This window comes from Pan paniscus, chromosome 13 (genome assembly GCF_029289425.2).
Source record: "Pan paniscus chromosome 13, NHGRI_mPanPan1-v2.0_pri, whole genome shotgun sequence".
Lineage (NCBI taxonomy): Eukaryota > Metazoa > Chordata > Mammalia > Primates > Hominidae > Pan > Pan paniscus.
The window spans coordinates 123,257,250-123,277,215 of record NC_073262.2 but is presented as its reverse complement, the minus strand read 5'-3'; the positions used below and the strand labels follow the sequence as shown (position 1 = coordinate 123,277,215).

General features: G+C 38.5%; 1 long non-coding RNA gene across 4 annotated transcripts in view; it reads right to left on the bottom strand.

The window, feature by feature from the left end:
- The window catches only part of LOC103786116 (uncharacterized), an 859,517-nt gene that overhangs the window by 151,608 nt on the left and 687,943 nt on the right, over positions 1-19,966 (bottom strand). The window lies entirely within an intron of this gene.

Here is a 19,966-nt window from a genome sequence, read left to right as displayed (position 1 = left end):
ATATAAGTTACAATTTTATCCTCATGATGAAATGATGTACCAAAGCATCTGTCTTTATCCAATAATTATCCCATATTGCCTATGTATTTTCTCCAGTTACCTGAAAAAAATCAGACAGGAGTCTGAATCATCTTAGCAATTGCATAAAATTTCCACTACACTGCTAGTCTAGACATGCAAAGAGTATAACCTACAATTTGATAGAGACTAACATATTAGTTATACCTAATATCAAAATAGGCAAGCATTTCTTTTCTCCCTATGATATCATTTTGTTTTGGAAAGTACATTGGTTGCAGAGTAATTTTTTGTAGCTACTTTATAATTTTTCCAAAATACGCTCCTATTGTCCTAAGAAGAAAGAGGAGGAGGAGGAGAAGGAGAAGAATTGTGATCATTAAGATCATGAACAGTATTTGAATAACTATTGACTATGTTTTAAGGGCCTTCAAACAGAGAACTTCATGGACCTGAAAAGAACTTTTTGAGTTTTGCATATTATCTTTAAAAAAAGTTTAAAGCAATGAAAGCTCTGATAACCCATTCACAGCACATATAGGGATAACAGTAACCTAGAAACACAATTACAGCCATTTTTAGACACTTCAATTAAATTCAGCTCTGGTTCTATCTTAACAAGTTTTTCTATAATATTAAATGAAACCATCCCTCAATAATTATTGCAGCCTTGAATATTTGATAAACAGGCTTTTGTTGTGATCATTTTAATACGTTTTTGCCACATATACTGTATATCTCTATTCTTCACTAGGTATCTGAGCAATAACTTGGAAATGAATTTGGCATAATCAGCAGTTGTCCACCCCTTGCACCACTGTATCCATGACAATATAACATTGGCTGCTGATTGTGAGTGAACTGTGAACAGAAATGCCACATGGTTCCCTCTTCTCTCCTAAATGAGCTATTAGGAGATCATGACCAAGGCTACTGGCAGAGTAAACAACAACTGAAGGACTGCTGTAGGTGGCACCATCTGCAGAAATAGAAAACCACCCTTCAACAATCTGCTAGGCAATTATGGAGCTGGATGGGGTACACTTGTAATAGTTCAAGTCATAAAAAATAGAATGAAACAAAGTAACATCTATGTTATTTAATCTGTTTGGCAATGATTGAGAGTAAATCTTTATTTTAGCACTACCACCAGTCTGGATTGTCTTTTTAGAGCCCAAAATGCTATAGTATCATTGGGCCAACTGAAGCTCAGGTTAAGTTGAAGGAGTTACGAAACATCCAGTCCCACTCGTGTTTGCATCTTCTTGTTCAGCAACATAAACAGATGCCAAGATAGTCTGAAAGTCCTGGGGGTCATTTTGGAGCTAGGAATCACAGATTTCTCCAGTTTCATTCCTTTCTTTCCCTATAAAGTTATTCCTCTTAGGAGAGCTGTAGTCTTTGAATCTTTTGAATCTTTTATGAATTTATAACTCTGAGAGTGGTCAATGCATGTTGTCAGGTTTTATTTTTAAAGCCTAAGGAAGGGGATTCTTTTCACAAATTTCTTTGACATATTTGTAAAAATAAGGGAGGAATTTGGCATGGGCCAGTGTCTCTTTTGCTAAGGTACTTTATATATATACAAGTATATACTTTATATATATACATGTATAAATTATGTATATAATTGTATATAATTTTGTGTGTGTGTGTGTGTATATATACATGCTTTTTTTTTTTTTGGAGACAGTCTTGCTCTGTCACCCAGGCTGGAGTGCAGTGGTGAGATCTCAGCTCACTGCAACCTTCACCTCCCAGGTTCAAGTGATCCTCCCACCTCAGTCTCCCGAGTTGTTGGGATTAAAGGCACACCCCACCATGCTGTGCTAAGTTTTAGTAGAGACAGGGTTTCACCATGCTTCCCAGGCTGATCGCGAACTCCTGGCTTCAAGTGATCTGCTCACCTTGGCTTCTCATAGTGCTGAGATTACAGGCATGAGCCACCGCAACCATCCTATATATGCATTTTTCAATGTCCCATAAGCTTCAATCAAATTGGACTCATGATATGAGATAATAATAGAAAGAGGCAGAAATTGTCCCAGGTTCATTGGAACAATGGCTAACTGTATGAATCACCCACATTTACAGATCTAGGGAAATAGTTTACCAGCCATGGGACAAGAAGAAACAGATGTCATCGGAGAGACAGGGCTGTCCCAGGAGGCTCAGGACTATGCTGGACAGGGATTGTCTGACCCTGTGGAACCCATCTCCAGTGAGATACTGCAGGGCAAATGAGGACCAGGGGATTCTGTGCTGCTGCAGAAATACCCTCTCTGGAGTCCATTCAACTGTGGAGAAACAGTATGTTCTTTCTCTCTGTTTCTCTTTCCCGGCTTCCTTCTTCCCTCTCAGCATAGGAATCTTAGCTAGAAAAGTCAAACGTCTCTTTGAGCTTCTCTGGGAGATGTAAGCCTAGAGGCACCGACCAAGAGAAGAAAGCAGAACAGCCTCCAGTCCTGATTCATGCTGAGGTCTTCAGGAGGGAGCATCCAGTGGGAGTAAGCAGAAGAGTTCGAGTCTTGCTTTTTCCTTTCCATTGAAGTGTAGACTCCTGTAGGGCAAGTCTGAATCTGTTTCGTTCAATACTTCATACATTATATATAACACACAGCTTGGTATGTAGTAGATACTTAAAACTATGTGATGAATGCATCGAAGGATGAATTAAGCATCCCACCTCTGAATGTGGGCTCTCTGACAATGCACTGTCCCCCAGTCTCCCAACCTGATGAGTCATGGGAAGGTGGTCCTCAGGTCTCTGAGGGTCCTAAAGATTCCATGATCTATGGTTATGTTCTGCTTCATTTTTGCATTACTAACATGGAGACAGAGCTTCTTCTTGTGCTGAAACTCCAGTATTTTCACCTCCCCCTACCTGGTGCTGACAGTATTGGTGGAGAGGTTGATCACAGGCTACACAGATTAGCCTCTCCAATTCAGATGGATGCTGAGAACTTCACCTCAGCCACAACCTTGCTGCCTTCTTCTTCTCTTTTCATCTTTTCTTCCTGCTTGCCAGAGGGTTCAGGATAGTAAGAGAAAAAAATACCACGTCTCTGGTCCAAACATTGTCTTTCTACTGAGTATTCCTTGCAGTGGGGCTCACTTCCATGGTGGCTGGAACTGCTGGTGGGGAAGGTGGAGTGAGCAGGACTGAAAGGCGGTGCAGAAATGAGAAGGAAGAGGAGAAAGAGATGCAACCTTAGAAGACCAGGAGCTACCAAGTACAGGACAGGGTGATTATATTTACAATGAGATTCTCATATCCTCTTCTCTGCAGTCACCATAGGGCTATGCCTGCTCCAAGGTCACACTATGCAGTGCAAAATTGGTTTCAGGGGCTTCACTTCAACAGTCCACTAATACAAAAGGGAGAGCTCATGTCTCTTTCTTCAACACCTGAACTCTGCAAATGTTTCTGAGATTGACCCAGTTCTTTCTTATCACTTTCCCTGAACACACGGTTCTGTCTTATCAGTTCCCTGGGATTGAGCCTAGACAGCCAATCCCATTCAGCATCTGCTTTCTGCTAGAGTTATCCAGTTTTGCTCAATCTCTCCTGCCTGTTCAGAGCCTCTCTCAGCACCAGCACAACAGCCCTCTGTCTGTTCTATTTTTGTTATGACCAAGCTGTAAAATAAAATGAAAATAAGTGGTAATGAATTACTTGCAGAATCCCATATTGTTAGTATTGATTAAATATTTGCTGAAACGTTTTCTCTGATGAGAAAGGGGAGAGGGATGATTGATTACCAACTCTGGAAGGAGTTATGTTGTGGCTGAAAGCTACAAGAGTTAAAGCCAGTCAAAATCTGGCTTCAAGTCCAGAAGCTTCTACTTCTTAGCTGTGTGACTGAGACAAGGTACCTGATCTTCATGAGCCTCAGTTTGCTTTCCTACAATGCCTGGGTAAATGACAGTATCTCACCTAATCATTGTGTACAGCTCTATGTCTAGCACTGGTATGCATTTAGCAAACACTGCATCTCTAGCATCAATGCTTCCCTCCTGGAAGGAAAAAACAACTGTTCAGAATTCTTGTCTTGTGCTGTTTCTATATAGGTTCTAGCAAAAAACAGAAGTTGAAAATCAAGGTGATTGCAAAGATGGCCATGGTAGCTACTGAGCAAGTGTAGTATATAACAGGTGGGGAGAGAAAATAAACTGGGTAATTTAACCACCTAAAAGTTTTAATCATCTTTAAGTGTTTGTCCTTAAACCCAATCTCAACATAATCTGCCTCAAGTACACTAAACTGTTTTAGACAATCCCGTCCATTCAACTAATATTTAGCTGAAGTAGATGTTAGATATCATGTTTGGCACTTACTGGAGCCATTTCATTTGGTGATAACTAAGAAATTATAATCCTCTCTCTAAGGAGTTCAAATGGAGAAGCCTCAAATGACACATATGCAATAAATTATGATACCATGTATTAATAGCTATAATAAAAGTATGAAAAAACTGTCATTGAAGGTTGAATTAATTCAACCTTTCAAATTCTCAGTTAAAATGACAGTTGGAAGCCTGGATGCATTATGACAAAAATAACTTATACTACCAATTTGCAGAAATGTATTTGGAAATGGTAAAACCTGAGCCGGCCTGATTAATAGCCATCAAGCTGGGTCAATAACAATGAATCAATACTAAATAAAAAGGATGCTCAAGATCAATGAGAGGTAAGACTTGTGATTATGCCTAAATCACTCCCCTTCAAAGTGCTTTACCAACATCCACTAATTAATCTTTATTATATTGTGTTGAGAATGATAAGTATCATTATCCCCAAATAACATTTTGAAGCACTAGGGTTTAGTGCCTTTCCCAGAAGATGCCCAGTATGAGACCTGAGCACTTGCTCAGAGCCAGGAGAGCTAATCAGCTCTTGATATTCTATCTTAGGAGGCACCTTTGGTTAAGAGCATCAAAAGCAGAATCTGTGATATGTGACCTAGAGCCCCAGCACCATTCTTCAGTAGATGTGTGACTTCGGATGAGTTAAAGTCTTTGAGCTTCAGTTTCCTCATTTATTGAAAGACATTGATGCCATCTCCATAAAAGGCTATTTTAATGTTAGAATGAGTTAATGCTTATCAACCCTTGGAAAATAATAAGGGCTCAATAAATAGCAAGCATTGTTGTTGCTGCTGTTGTTATACTTATTTTTGGAAACACTGGCCATGAACTGGGGTTTACCAGAGGATGGAGCCAGCTACGAGATGCTCACAGCAGGATTGGGAGCTGCCCTTTGGGATGAAAGGAAACTAAAGTGACTCAAACACTTGCTATGTGCCAGTCATTGCTTAGGCGGTTTATGCTTTGGATTTCAAATTATTTTTCCTTTTATTCCTCACAACAACCCTGCTATGGAGCAAGCAGAGGTAAAGCCAGAGCCTGGGCTCTTTCCTCTGGCACATGGCAGCTTCTGCTGTCCTGGGGCAGGTGGAATAGATGGTGAGAGGGTGGTCCCTGCTGTAGTGGTAGAAAGCAGAGGAGAATCCAGGGCAGCAGTACTTAGGAACTCAGACTGGTAGGCAGGTAGTCTAGTGCCAGGAAGTCCAACAGCAAGGGTGAGACAGATGTTAAGCTGGATGCCAGGTAGGCTTCAGCAGAAGAATGCAAGAACAGCAGGGCAGATCTTCTGCCCCAAGATTAGGGGATTAGGAAGAACATGAAAAATATATACCTGGGGCCTGAGAACTACAGTAAAATCCAGAGATGACAGCAAGATCCAAGGGCAGAGGGCAATGCCTCTTCTGATAGGCACAGATAATGGAAATGAAGGCCAAGGTCAGGGCAGGAACATTACCAAGTAAACCTGACATCAAGTAGGGTTCTTATATACTTTTAGCCACTGAATCTCTGTTTTGTTATTAATTTATTACCTCTCAGCTCCAAATACACCCTTCAACACATGCTCTCTGAAAACAGAATCCTTTTAAATATTTCTCCTTTAAAGTGAGCACAACCTTTAACCTTTCTCTGTAAAGGATGCTGAAGAAAGATTGCAGGAAAAATTTACAGTGCTGGCGGGAGAGCTTGGCAGTGTAGGTAGACAGACAAATGTTTCCTGAGCCCCTCCAAGCACCACATAAAGCCTGGCCCATCAGGTAAAGCCTGGCCCAGCCACAGGCCCAGAACACAGTCCTTCTGTGATTTTGCAGTTACTCATCCAACAGAATTCATAAGTACTTCTATTAAACTTCTTTTCAACCTAGTTTATGGTTTCTATCTCCAGATTCTACTCATTGTATGACAACTCCTTTTTTCATTTGAAACTTTACCTGAAACCCAGTATATTAGCATGAAATCCAAACTCTGTAAGGCCTGTGTGACCTGCCTCCTGCCTTCTCTCTGACACACTCTTAAGTGCTCATGGTTCCTGAATACACAAGGCTTCCTTCCTGGCTTAGCTCTCTGCAGTCTTCAGACCGTCTGCCTAGAAAACCCTCTCCCTGAACTTCCTGGCAGAGCCACAGCCCTCTCCTCAGGCAGCACCCTATCTAAGGCAGCCCCTCAAATCACTCTTTTTATAAGTGGTTAATTAATGTTTATAGCACTTATCACTCACTAAAATTGTCTTATTTGCTCTTACCCCTGCCAGCTCCCCCGCCACTGACCTGCACTCCACAACCCCATCCTCCTGGCTCTTGTCCAAGAAGTAGAGTCCTTGTTGATTGTGTCACCTGTATCCCAACAGCATCCAGCACAGTACCTGGCCCCTGGAGGGGTTCGGTAAACTTTTGTCAGGTGAAAGAATGCCAAATGGAGAGCGCTGATAGAAGCCTCCAAGCCTAAGCCTCAGTCCTCTTCCCTCCCTCCACATCTCAACTCTTCTGTGGCCACTAAAGCATTTTAGTAAGACACCAGGATGCCCAGGAACTGTCCTAGGGAATAGAGCTGGAACTCCTTAATCCCAGCCTCCCTTGAAATCATGATGGTTCCTTGAGCCCACAAAGTAGCAACGAGCTCTGTGCCCAAGGGGAATGCAGAGAACCTGGGGACCAGGCTGCATGGCCGGTGATCCCAGGGGTCATGCCAGAGGACTAGAAACTCAAACTCCTGCTTCTCACTATGGCAGACAGACTGCTCTCTAATGTAAGTGAGAGCCCGTGTGTGCCCTTTACTTATATTTTTGCTTTTTTTTTTTTTGGTCAATGGGAGATTTTAAAATAAAATGCCTCTAAACCTAGAATCATAAGAGGCAGTGCAGAAAGAGACCTTGGCATCACCCAGTGAAACCTCCTACTCAATTTACCTTTTTGTCATCCACTTTTGGGAACTCTAGTAATTACTTATTTCAAACAACAGTGAAGCAGACTTTCTCCTGCTCTCTGGACTATCAAGAAGCAGGCGCTGATGGCTGTTCTGGGAGTTGGGGTGAAAGGATCACTTCAATAGCAGAGGTAGTTCTGACCACAAAGAAAGCGAAAACAAGAGCTGACTGCAGAGGATGTCAAAAAGAAAGGAGAGGAAGGAAGCAGCTCAGCCCTTTGGGTGAGCCCTGGAGGGAGTGTTTAAAGAACCTGTAAAATCAGGGCCTTCTCCTGACCACCCCCACTCCCCTCCAGCAGGCCCTGGAGTCTGAACCCAGAGGCAAAGTAAAAATAATAGGAAGGGCTAACGAAGATTAAGAAAGAAAAAGGCAGAGTGTGGAAACAGCAGGGGCTTTCTGGACTAAAATCTCAGTTGCACCTTGCACCTCTCTGGAGATGCTCCCTGTGAAAACTGCCTTTCTAGGGCCAGGAAATTGCTGATGACTCTTCTCCTATGCAAGAAAATTCAGGAGAGTGAGCCGCAGAAGTTTTTAATTTATTAATCAAATAAGTAATATCTAGCAGTCAATATGTTCTTGGTGACTGTAATTTTCAGCTCTTTCCATGGACATCCATAGAAGATGAATTACATTATATATAATCACAGATTTGACTTACAAATTAGAAGATTATTTAAGGCATAGTAGAGAAAAGGCATTTTTTTTCGTTTTTGCCATAGCTATCAAGTTTACCTCTAGGCAGTTTTTATGAAATACAACAGGATATCTTTAGTAGCTTTGATCTCCTTCGATGATAATGGCATTATTATTTCTAGTGATTAGCACTGATAACAGCTAACATTCATTGATCACCATGTTCCAGACACTACACTTCACTCTTTACAGACATATTCCTCACAAAAATCCATCAAGGTAGACAGTATTACTATCACAATTTTTGAGATGAGAAACTGACACTTGCTTCCCCTAAGTAACTTGGTCAAGGTAGTTAATGGTGGGAAGACTGGAATAAAAACCCTATATTGCCACCTATACTCTGAAAACCCATTATTCTTCTTGACGTACACCACCAGCCATGCAGTCAGGAAGTGGGAATTCTAGGGATAGTATATATACAAGTTCAGAAGTTTGTGAAGAACCAATGCAATGCTATTTAAGAAGAAATTCCATGTGGCTTGAGAGTCAGATGAGGCAAAATCAGGGGGGAGTATGAGGTTGAAGAAGGAGTTGGAGACCAGATTTTGAAGATGTCATGTATAGCATGAAAGGTGTTTAATTTTTTATCCTAAAAGCAATCGGGATATTTTGCATTTCGCATGTTGAGCAAGGCAGTGTGCTATTTCCACTTTAATTCTGGAAAAAATGCTACATTGAAAAGGAGGAAAATTGGATAATTGAACTGGTCTACTGGAGGGATGGTGTGGGCCTGAACTGAGACAAGGGCTATGGGAATGGAGAAGCAAAGCAACAGACCCAATCTCTCCTCTGAAGGAGGCAGACTCAGTTGAACTTGGGGACTCATTGCATGCGGGAGGGTGGGAGAGAAAAGAATCAAGGGTAACTCCCATGTTTTCAAGTTGGACAAAAAGAAGAACAATGATGGCATTTAGAGTAATGCATTGTTTTGCAGCAAAGTGAAGTGGGAAACTTACAAGTTGAATTTAGGACATGTGAGTTTTGAATGTTTATTTCCTCAAGATCAGTCAAGACAGAAAAATGTAATCTAGATATTAGTGCAGCAGAAGTGGGAAGCCCTTTATCTGGACATGAACAGTGACAGTATCCATAGGTATAATTTGTAGTCTATTGTCACAAAAAGTCCACATCTCTAAAACGAAATCTTGTTTTTCAAAAATGAATGAGGAAATAAACCCATGAAAAGCAAAACAGCCTTGTAATAAAAGTAAACAACTTGTTCTAACCTAAATGAATACAAATGAAAAGTTAAAAATAATCACACTGTGCACCCCTCAAAGATCCACAGCAAGCAAAATGCATTTTGTCATAGTGGGGTGGAAGTGAAGTGTTCAAAAGCACCATAAAAGTAGAATTCTCCAAAAAGTAATGCAGGTGTCTAGGTCAAATGCAAATAAGGAGCTATGCAAATTGACTTATACTTGACTACAAAATCAGATGCTTAAAAACATTTCAGGAAAGTGAAGTTTTAGTCTCACAAAATTCACCCGGTCCTCATTATAATACGTTTCCCATTTGTGCCATTCATTCAATGCACTAAATGCCTGATGGGGCTCCAGTTAAGTAGATTTAGAAGCTGATTATACTGCATTAAATGTATTCACTTCAATTTTAGGGAGGTTTTTTTTTTTCCTTTAAAAGGATTACTAAACCAAGAAAAGTAGAAAGTAAGACAGAAAATAAAATACCCTTTGGTGATTCTGTAACAAGATTAGAAAATAGAATGGCTTTATGATATCATGTAAGAACATACGTTCTCACTTATCTGATTTAAATAACTAAAGAATACATTTCAATTTTGTTAATTGCTTTTACACTGTACTTGACACCTTCTGTACACATGATTAGCTCATCCCTTGAGACTGCATTTACTTTAGAAATGTCTATCTTTTGTTATGAATTTACGTTTTTTTCTTTTAGAATACATAGATGGTCAACAATTTTTTTTTTAATTACCGGAATGGACACTCTTCTAGGTGTTAGAAGATTTGGGTTCAACCTTGGCTCCGCCGTGAAGAATAGATTTCACCAATCTTGTCCTTCATTAGTTTCCTGATTTCTAACACTAGGATATTGAATTACACTGCATGAACTCTAAGTGTCTCCTAGGCTCAAAATATATATGATTTTGGGAAAAGGTACTTGGATGTCACTTTTTGATGTTGCCTTCAATCAGCTTCTATTTAAAATAGAAAAAATACCAAAATGCAATGATTGGAATTACAAAACTATTCATATGAATGTATTTATGAATTGAATCTTCATAGATAAAGTATACTGTATACTAGCCAAAGCTACCTAAAATTCAATAGTTTGAGATATAGTAAATTCCATTTGTTTCTAAATGAACCTAGAAGGGAAGTAGCAGAAGAGAATAATTGACAAGGAAAGAGAATTTCAACATGAATCAACTCTATCATAATTTTATGTAGCATGAGTAGCCTGGCCAATGTACGTTGAGAAGTATCCTTTCAATAAGACATTTTTAAAGTATAAAGTAATCCCTTAAATAGGACATAGGAGCATCAGTTTGCATATGTGATAGGTAAAAGGGAATTTTTAATAAATGCCCTACAGTTTTAAAAAATTAATACTAATTATATAGCAATGATAATATATTGTAGGGCTATGTCCTATTTTATAACAATTATTAAATTTAAAAAGGCAGTTATAATAAATGCAAAATAATTTGCAAAACATAAAGCCTCATACCTACCACCCACCATGCTGTGAAGGAAGAAACTCCAGACAGAATGAGCAACTTGTCCAACTTCACATTGTTCATAAACAGCCAACCCAAGATTCTGTTGATTTTCCCATTCTTCAAATATTTGCTGAGTACCTTCTGGGCACGCTGATAGTTCCTCCTCTTTCCTTTTCTTCATTTTCTTCTTCAGAAACTAACCAATTTGTCTTCAATTTATGCCTCCCTTTTCCTCCATGTTTTCTGACTTCTCGTCTTTTTGCTCTATATTTTGGTGGTTTTATTGTCTTTAAACATTTTCTTTCAACTTTTTCCTGTCTTCTTTTAGTTTTGGCAAAGGTATTTTAAATGTACAAGAGCTCTTTCTTATTTTCTGATAGCTCCTTTTTAATAGCATGCCGATTTGGTTTTACAGATGTAAAATTTCCTTGGGTTTTTATGAATATGGATTTCAGATTTTTAAGTGATTCTCTGTTCCTGAGTCACTTCATTTTCCTTTTGATCAGTTTTTCCATAGGTGTGAATTATTTCCTCAAATGTCTGATGATCCTCGGTTATTTTTTCGCATTTAAAAATTAAGCAATAGAAAGATTTACTGAGGGCATTCGTTTATTAGCTGGAAGCTTTAATTCAGCAGGAATGGGCTTGGGCTCACCATTATACTGGAGGTAGCCTTCCTCAAATGCCAGAATGAGGAGGGTTTTCTCAAGGTGACTGGCCTTCACACTATCTAGTCTGCTCCCTTGTGACAATACCTTCCAATTTTACAAACAAAAACAAAACCCCAAACCCCAAAACTCTTTGTTGTTGTTTTGATTGGGGAATAACATGTAGCAGTCAGGTGTTTTTCAAGAAGGAGTAGGAAATAAGGGCTGACAGCTGTGATATATATAGACGAATAATACCTCTAAAATGCCTCAGATTTCTATTCTACTTCTCACTTGCATCCCCTGGTTGGGGTTCTCTGATAGGCAGGTCAATTTCTCTTCCTATTAGAGGAATCTCATTGTTGATACTTCAAGTTGATGTTCCTTACACTCTATTTTTCAGTTAATATTCTTCCATCTATGTTTTTTTTCTTCCAAGAATTGGTTGACATCTGCAGGTAGAAAGATATTCACTGTTTTGGTAAGATTGTACCATTTTTATAAAATTTATTTATTTTTTTAAATGTATTTTAATAGACATAGGCTAGTTGTTGAGACTGATTTTGCTTTAGATAGTACCTTCTTCTGTAAGCCAATTCCGACAGGCTTATGGGGCCTTCATATAGTGGCTGAATGTTGGAAATGAAACCCAACACTTAAGTTTGCAATCTGCCCCATGCAGTGAAGGAAGTGGATTACTTCCTGATTCAAGTCTTGTACTTCCGTTTGAAATTCCAACTAATCCCTGCAACAGTCTTGGGATAGATAAGCTTCTTGTTTTCAGGATATTTGCAGGACAAAGATGGTTGACATACCCTGGGATCAGTGTAAGATCCAGCTTTTCTGGGCTTGATTTAGTCTCCACTTTCCTAGGTGCTTTTCTATTTCTTCAAAATTAACTTTTCTGTTTTTCAAAAGAATAGATTTCCAGAAGCCATGTGCCATGTCATGATATTTATTTAAAGGAAAACATACATTAGACAGCACATTTGATGATTCTGTTTGATCTCCTCTGTTGGCTTGCTAGCTATCACTCTTTAACTCAGTGGTTGCTTTAGGGTTTGTAGTATGTATTTTAACTTGTCACAGTCTACCTCCAAGTGATATTATACCACTTCAGATCCAGCCTAAGAACTTTACAATAGTACACTTCCATTTCCCCCTCCTGACCCTTGTGTTATTGTTGTCATATATTTCACTTGTATATTTATTATAAACTTGACTTTACATTTGTTTTGTTTAAAGATTTAATTATACTTAAAAAGATCTGAATAAGAAACTTCCATTCTGTTTTTTCCTTTGCGGTTACTGATATTGGCAGTTTCCTTTCCTTTGTGCTGATCCATATTTCTATGTGATATAATTCTCTTTCTGCCCTAAGGACTTCCTTTAACATTCTTAAATTGCTGATCTGCTGGTGATAAAATTCTGTGAACCTTTTATGTATGAAAGTAGTCTTTATTTCAGTTTTGTTTTTAAAGATATTTTCACTGTCTAGAATTGTAGATTGACCTTTATTTTTTTTTCTGTACTTGAAAGATGTTGCTCCATTTCCTTCTAGCTTCTGCTGTTTCTGATGGGAAATCTCCTGTTATCCTTATCTTGTTCTTCTGTACAGTGTGTGACTTATTTTTCCCTCTGGCTACTTATAACATTTTTAAATTTAATTGTTATGTGCTTTGCTGTAGCTTTCCTCATGTTTCATGTGTTTGATGTTCATTGAGCTTTTTAAATCTGTGAGTTTATAATTTCCAGCAAATATGGAAAATGTTCAGTCATGATTTCTTTGGATGTATGTTCTTTCTCCTTACTCCTTCAGAGACTCCAATTACACATACATCAGGCCGTTGCAATTTGCCCCACCGATGCTTTATTTTTCTCTTTCAATTTTTTTGAATCTGTATTTTATTTTTAATAGTTTCTATTGTTGTGCCTTCAAGTTCACTGGTCTTTCGTTTACAATGTCTAATCTACCATTAATAGCACCCAGCATATTTTTTATCTTGGACATTTAAGTTTTCAGCTATAAAAGTTTGATTTGGGTCTTTCTTAAATTTTCTATGTTCCTACTTAATTTTTTAGATACATGTGACATAGACAGAATAGCATATTTTATGCCTTTATTTGCTAGCTCATTTCATGCCTTTATTTGCTAGATTTAACACCTTTGTCAGTACTGAGTTGGCTTTAATTGATTGATAGTTTTGCTTTTTTCATAATCAGTAATTTTTTATTAGATGCTGCATATTGTGACTATGATCTTGTTGAAGCTAGGTGATTTTGTGGTTCTATAAATATTTTGAAACTTTGTTCCGGGATGTAGTTATTTGGAAGTACTATGATCCTTTGGGTACTATGATCCTTTTGGGTCTTGCACTTAAGATTTCTTATGTGAGATCAGAGCTGTGCTCATCCTTAATTTTTCCCACTTCTGATGCAAGATCCTCCTAAATATTCTATCCAATGCTTCATAAATCTTGAGGTTTTCCAGCATGGCTGGTGGGAACAGGCACTATTCTCAGACTTGTTTGAATGTTGAACAATGCTGTTCCTAATCCTTTTAGGTGGTTCTTTCCTTGAAGTTGGGTAACTTCCTCACATGCATGTGTACATCAATATTCATTTGAATGCTAGAGGAGAACCCTCTGCAGTTCTCTGGAATTCTCTCTGTGTGCAGCTCTCTCTTCACTAGTACCCTGTCCAGCAAACTCTAGCTGTTTTGGTTTTACCAGGCTCTCAGATCCATCTCCTCAACTCCAGGAGTATGCCAGACTCTGCCTGGGTCCCCTTTTCTGCACTATGGCTTGGAAACTGTCTCCTGCCCATAAACTGGGGCAATTGTAGGACTCACATTGTTTGCTGTCTTTCAGGGATCATTGAATTTCACTGCCTGGTGTCCAGTGTCCCACAAAGCATGTTTCATATATTATATCCATTTTGTGGTGGTTTCAGGCAAATGGGTAAATCTGATGTTTGTCACTCCATCTTGAATGATTGAATTGTGTTCTGATTGTACCTAAAGGACATGGCAAGCCCCTAGAGGAAATGAAAATGTGGTACATAGCACAAAAGCAGCAGAACTTGGGGACATAAAGGAATCAAAAGGGCTATAACAAAGAATGGCTTTTAATTAACTCGTGAGTGTATGACGAAAGGTCTGAGGAGTCAAGGCAGTAGGAAAAACTACAAAATTTGGGCTTTCATGACATCCTCAATTTCAAAAGGATGGGGGCTCAGAAACTAAAATTGTTTTTTTGTGCAAAATGAGGACAAATACTTCCTGATGACAGCAATTTCAGAACACAAAGTGTGATGGGTAGATAGAACATGTATATAGTGCTTAGCGAGGCACTAGTATAAGGTTTAACAAGTATTAAGTCATTTAATCCTTTCAACAACTCTATGATGTCAATAGCAGTATTATCCCCATTGTACAGGTGAGAAATCTGAAACACAGAGATTAAATTTTTACCCAAGATCGAATGACTACAGAATGGGAGAACCAATATTTGAACTCAGGAAGTACAGCCCCAGAGCCTGAATTCTTAGCTACCCACACTATATTCCCATCCAAGCTAGATGAATAGAGGGAAATCCTTCTAGAAGAAACAGCTAATTTTTCATATTACATTGTAGGTATCCTGCAGTAGGATAACATTATTCTGCTTTTGGTCACTCAGCCTCTACCTTCTATTCCTCTGAGGAATCTTCACCTTTAAGAAATGAACATGTTGATCCAGTTTCAAGGGGAAAAAGAGACTCAGAAACCTCAGAGGCAATAGTTCAAAATGTAGCACTAAGTGGACATATAAGGAGCATATTTTCCAGAGGACAAGGTCAAGAGCACCTGAAAATGTCTCCATAATGTGTATTTAGAAAGTGCATGTCACAGTGATTCCACTATTGTAGAGTTCTAAGACCTTGTCATCTTTATTTGGACATCAAATCTGGTATTGGGTAGCATTAAAAAATTAAGGTGATGTAAAATTAACATTTTACTAAGAAATTTCAGGGAGTCTTTAATATAATTGATGTCACACTATGATATTGAGATTGCTGTAATTTTAAATTATTTACCAAAATTGGGATATAACTAGAGTTCTTTGCAGCATAATTTGTCCATTTAAACAATGACATATCTATATATGGAGGAATATACTTTACATCTGCCCCTTTTCTCACACTGATTAACACTCTTTCTGCTGTAACTGTCCAGCCCAGAACAAACAGGACCTTTCCAGTTAGTACTGGTGTTTCTCCTTCTGAATAAGTCTACATCAATGAGAACCCCAGAAGTGAGTGCTACAAAGTGTGTTACAGGGTAAATGTAGCAGTAGTTCTGCTCATGAACTCTCTGAGTTCCCCCTGCCTCGATCCTCCTGCCTCTTCTCTTCCCCACCTCTAATTCGCTCCATTGGTGATACCATTTAATCTCATGGTACCAAATGCCAATTTTTATATTGATTATCCTCCAGAGTTTATCTTCTGCCAAGACCACTCCCTGATTATCAAACTACCTCCATAAACCTCTACCCGGATGCCCAATAAATGTTTCAACCTTAACATGTACAAAGCTAAACTCCTGAGTTTCTGTCCCAATCCACTCTCTTCATCTTCTCCATCTCACTGAATGAAAAACAAACCTGCATAGATATTCAAGACAAACGTTCTGGGGAGTAATCCTCATTCTTTTTTTCTTACATCACACTTTGAATGTATTAGAAATTCCTCTGGTATCTGACCACATATCATAATCTATGCTGCTACCCAAGTCAGCACCATCTCTAGCCTGGATTATTGGAATGCCCTTTAATAGGTGTCCTTGATTTCATCCTTGTCCTCCTATAACCTGTAAGAGTACCCAGAGTGATCCAGTTATAAAAATGGTAGATTATGCTCATCTTCTGCTCAAAGGTGTTTTATATATATATATATATGTGTGTGTACATATACGTATATATACACATACATATGTATATATGTGTATATATATGTATATGTTATATATGTGTGTGTATATATACAGTTATATATAGCTATATATATAGCTATATATAGTTATATATATATTTCAGTATAACATATATATTGCAGTATAACAAATTATACTGCAATGAGTTCTTAGTGATATCCCAATTTTGGTAAATAATTTGAAATTAATAGCCTCCCTCTTAGAACAAATGCAAATGGCCTAAGGAGCATTAAAAATTTGGCATCATCACCTTCCAGATCTCATCTTCTACAATAGTACTGCCAGAAGAATATAATGTGAGCTACATAAAAGAAGTGCAATTTTTAATTTTCCAGTAGCAACATTAAAAATATGTATAAAACAGATGCAATTAACTTTAACAATCTATTTGACATAATATATCCAAAACATTGTATTTCAACATTTAATCAGTACCAATTGCACATGATATAGTTTAGTTTTTCTTTCGTTACGACGTCTCTGAAATCTGGTGTGTCGTTTATGTGTACAATACACCTCAGTTCAGGCTAGCCACATTGCAAATGCTTGATAGCTATATATGGTCAGGGACAGTGCAGTTTTACAACAACTTCTCAGTGCCTCTCATTAGAGCAGGCATGTTCCTACCTCTCGGCCTCACAGACCTTGCTCTTCCTTCTATCTGTAATACTCTTTCCTTTGAATCTCTTTATCGCTCTTTCCTTCACCCTTTTCAAAACTTTGTTCAAGTGTTTTCTTTTCACTAAGATCTTCCCTGTCCACAACATTCAGATTCCAACCTCTTCCAACTATAACATTTCCTATCAGCATTTCTTGATTTATTTTCTCCATTGTATTTAACACATTCTAGCAAATTACATAATAAATATCTCACACACACACATACACACACACACACACACAAACATGCAGGTTCTTACATCAAATTTAATCTGACACTAAGCTCTCATACAACTAGACTAGTAGGAAGTTTCATTACATTATTATTATTATTGGAGCTCCTTCCTTCCACTCCAGAGTTGTCTGAAAGTCCTAGGAATGATGGTAACTCATAATGTGTTAAATTGATTCCAGAGTTGCCTTTCTAAAATTGGGCAAAGTACACACTGCCAGGTTGGGGCCCTGGTGTCTACAGTCTACAATTGCTGAGTTCAGTTCCTGGGTTTCCAGGTTCTCTAGGAGGCAGGTCCGTCCCACCTCCCTAGATTTCCGCACCGATTTTCCTTATTCAGAGAAATTCAGGCCACCATCTTCTTCCTAGTCCTTAACAATTTCCCCTAATGTTTTCTTATCACCTCTCCCAATGCTCAAGGTATTTGCCTCTTTCTCTTCCCCTTAATATATCTCTTTCATGAGTTTAACTTTAGGAAACAAAATCCTTAATGTCTGAAGGAGAGTGAGGATTGGGCAGGGGTGATCATGATGAATGGTGGACAGCACTTACAGGCAAGCTTTAAAATGGAAACTCTTGAGTCAAAAGCCCGATTATCCCCTTGGACTGGACGGGGAGAGATGGGAGTTAAAATGCAGTAAAAATAAGATCTGTTAATATTGTAACAATGTCTTGACACAACCATAAGTAAGAATTTTTGGAGATTTTTAGGATATTTTCATTTTTTAATGACTCATGTTTTTGTTATCCCTATTTATTATCAGGAAAGCCTCCAGATTAAAACCATTTCAGTAATACTATTTTGATGCCAGGAAAATAAGGGGCCTGGAAGTAGTGTCACATGGTAGCAGCATACAACAGGAACTATAAAAATGTATGCATATAAATATACATGGGTACATACAGACAGACATACATACAGGTTTTGAGAAGAATAGAACCCAAAGAAATGCTTTTACACTGTTGGTGGGAGTGTAAATTAGTTCAACCATTGTGGAAGACAGTGTGGCGATTGCTCAAAGATCTAGAACCAGAAATACCATTTGACCCAGCAATCCCATTACTGGGTATATATCCAAAGGATTATAAATCAGTCTACTATAAAGACACATGCACATGTATGTTTACTGTAGCACTGTTAACAATAGCAAAGACTTGGAACCAACACAAATGCCCATCAATTATAGACTGGATAAAGAAAATGTGGCACATATACACCATGGAATACTACACAGCCATAAAAAAGGATGAGTTCATATCCTCTTCAGGGACATGGATGAAGCTAGAAACCATCATTCTCAGCAAACTAACACAGAAGCAGAAAACCAAACACTACATGTTCTCACTCATAACTGGGAGTTGAACAACGAGAACACATGGACACAGGGAGGGGAACATCACACATCGGGGCCTGTCAGGGGGTGAGGGTTTAGAGGACGGATAGCATTAGGAGAAATACTTGATGTAGATGACAAGTTGATGGGTGCAGCGAACCACCACGGCATGTGTATACCTATGTAACAAACCTGCACGTTCTGCATATGTATCCCATAATTTAAGTATAATTTTTTTAAAAAAAGAGTAAGAAAATGCTGTAGAAAGGAAAGGGAAGCAAATAGATGCTCAAGAGAAAAGGAAGCCTGGAGGATGAAGAAAGCAGAAATCTGGGGAAAGAATAAACAAACAACCTGACTTCTGGGTTGGGAGAGGGGAGGAGAAATGAAGGACATTGCGTGAGACGCCAAGTCAGGGCCAGGAAGAGTTTCATGAAGGAAATGTATTGCAATGACCTATGTGCCATACACTGCATTTTCAGGATACTGAATTGCTTGAGATCTTACCACTAAATAACAGAAAGGGAAAAAGTGAAAAACTTTACTGGCTATCTCCTCTGTGCTAGGTAATTTTGCATACAATATTTCCTTTCATCTTCACAATAGCACTATAAAGTAGGTAAGATTAATCTCATTTTCCAGTTGAGGAAAGAAGGTCAAAATGATGGAATGCTTTGCTTGGGATCATGCAACTATTCAGTGTGGACTCAAGGAAAGAAGGCATGCATCCAGCCCTGGGTCCTGCATTCTTGCTACAGCCGCTCCTCCGGCTGCATGCCCTTGTAGGAATCATTTACTTTTCCAGACAGATCCCCATAATACATCTTCTGCTCCACAGTGGAAATATCTCTTTATTTCTGAAGGCTTATTTTTTCACTTTATTTTTTATGCTCAAGCTGGACAGTCAATAAGGATTTAGTGAATAAGTGAAAAAAAAAGAACCCGTGTACATAGGTATGTGTCCATTCTGCATCATTTAGTTCAAACTATATGACTTGACAGTAGCGGCCTGTAAACATAATATGCATACTACTCATTTAAAAATATACATCGCAATCCATGGAGCATGATCTCTTAAAGGCAGGGTCCCCTCACAGGGCACTATATGCTAATCAGCAAAGCGAAATCAGGACTTTGAACAAATTGAACGTATGCATGAAAAACGTTTCTAATTTTTGTATTATTAAGATTTTATAAGATATGTAATGATTCTTTGGCGTACTTTGTTACAATGCTCGTTACAAAATCTGCAAAAAAGGATTAAAATAAATCTCAGATGTCAACACAATCTCCTGGGCAATTCTTCACTAGACCAAACCATGCCATCCATGACTGCATTATCTATGAGGCTGAGAATGGCTAATAAGGCCCATCTATTGTGATAGAGCCTGTACTGCACTGAAAGACTTTTTC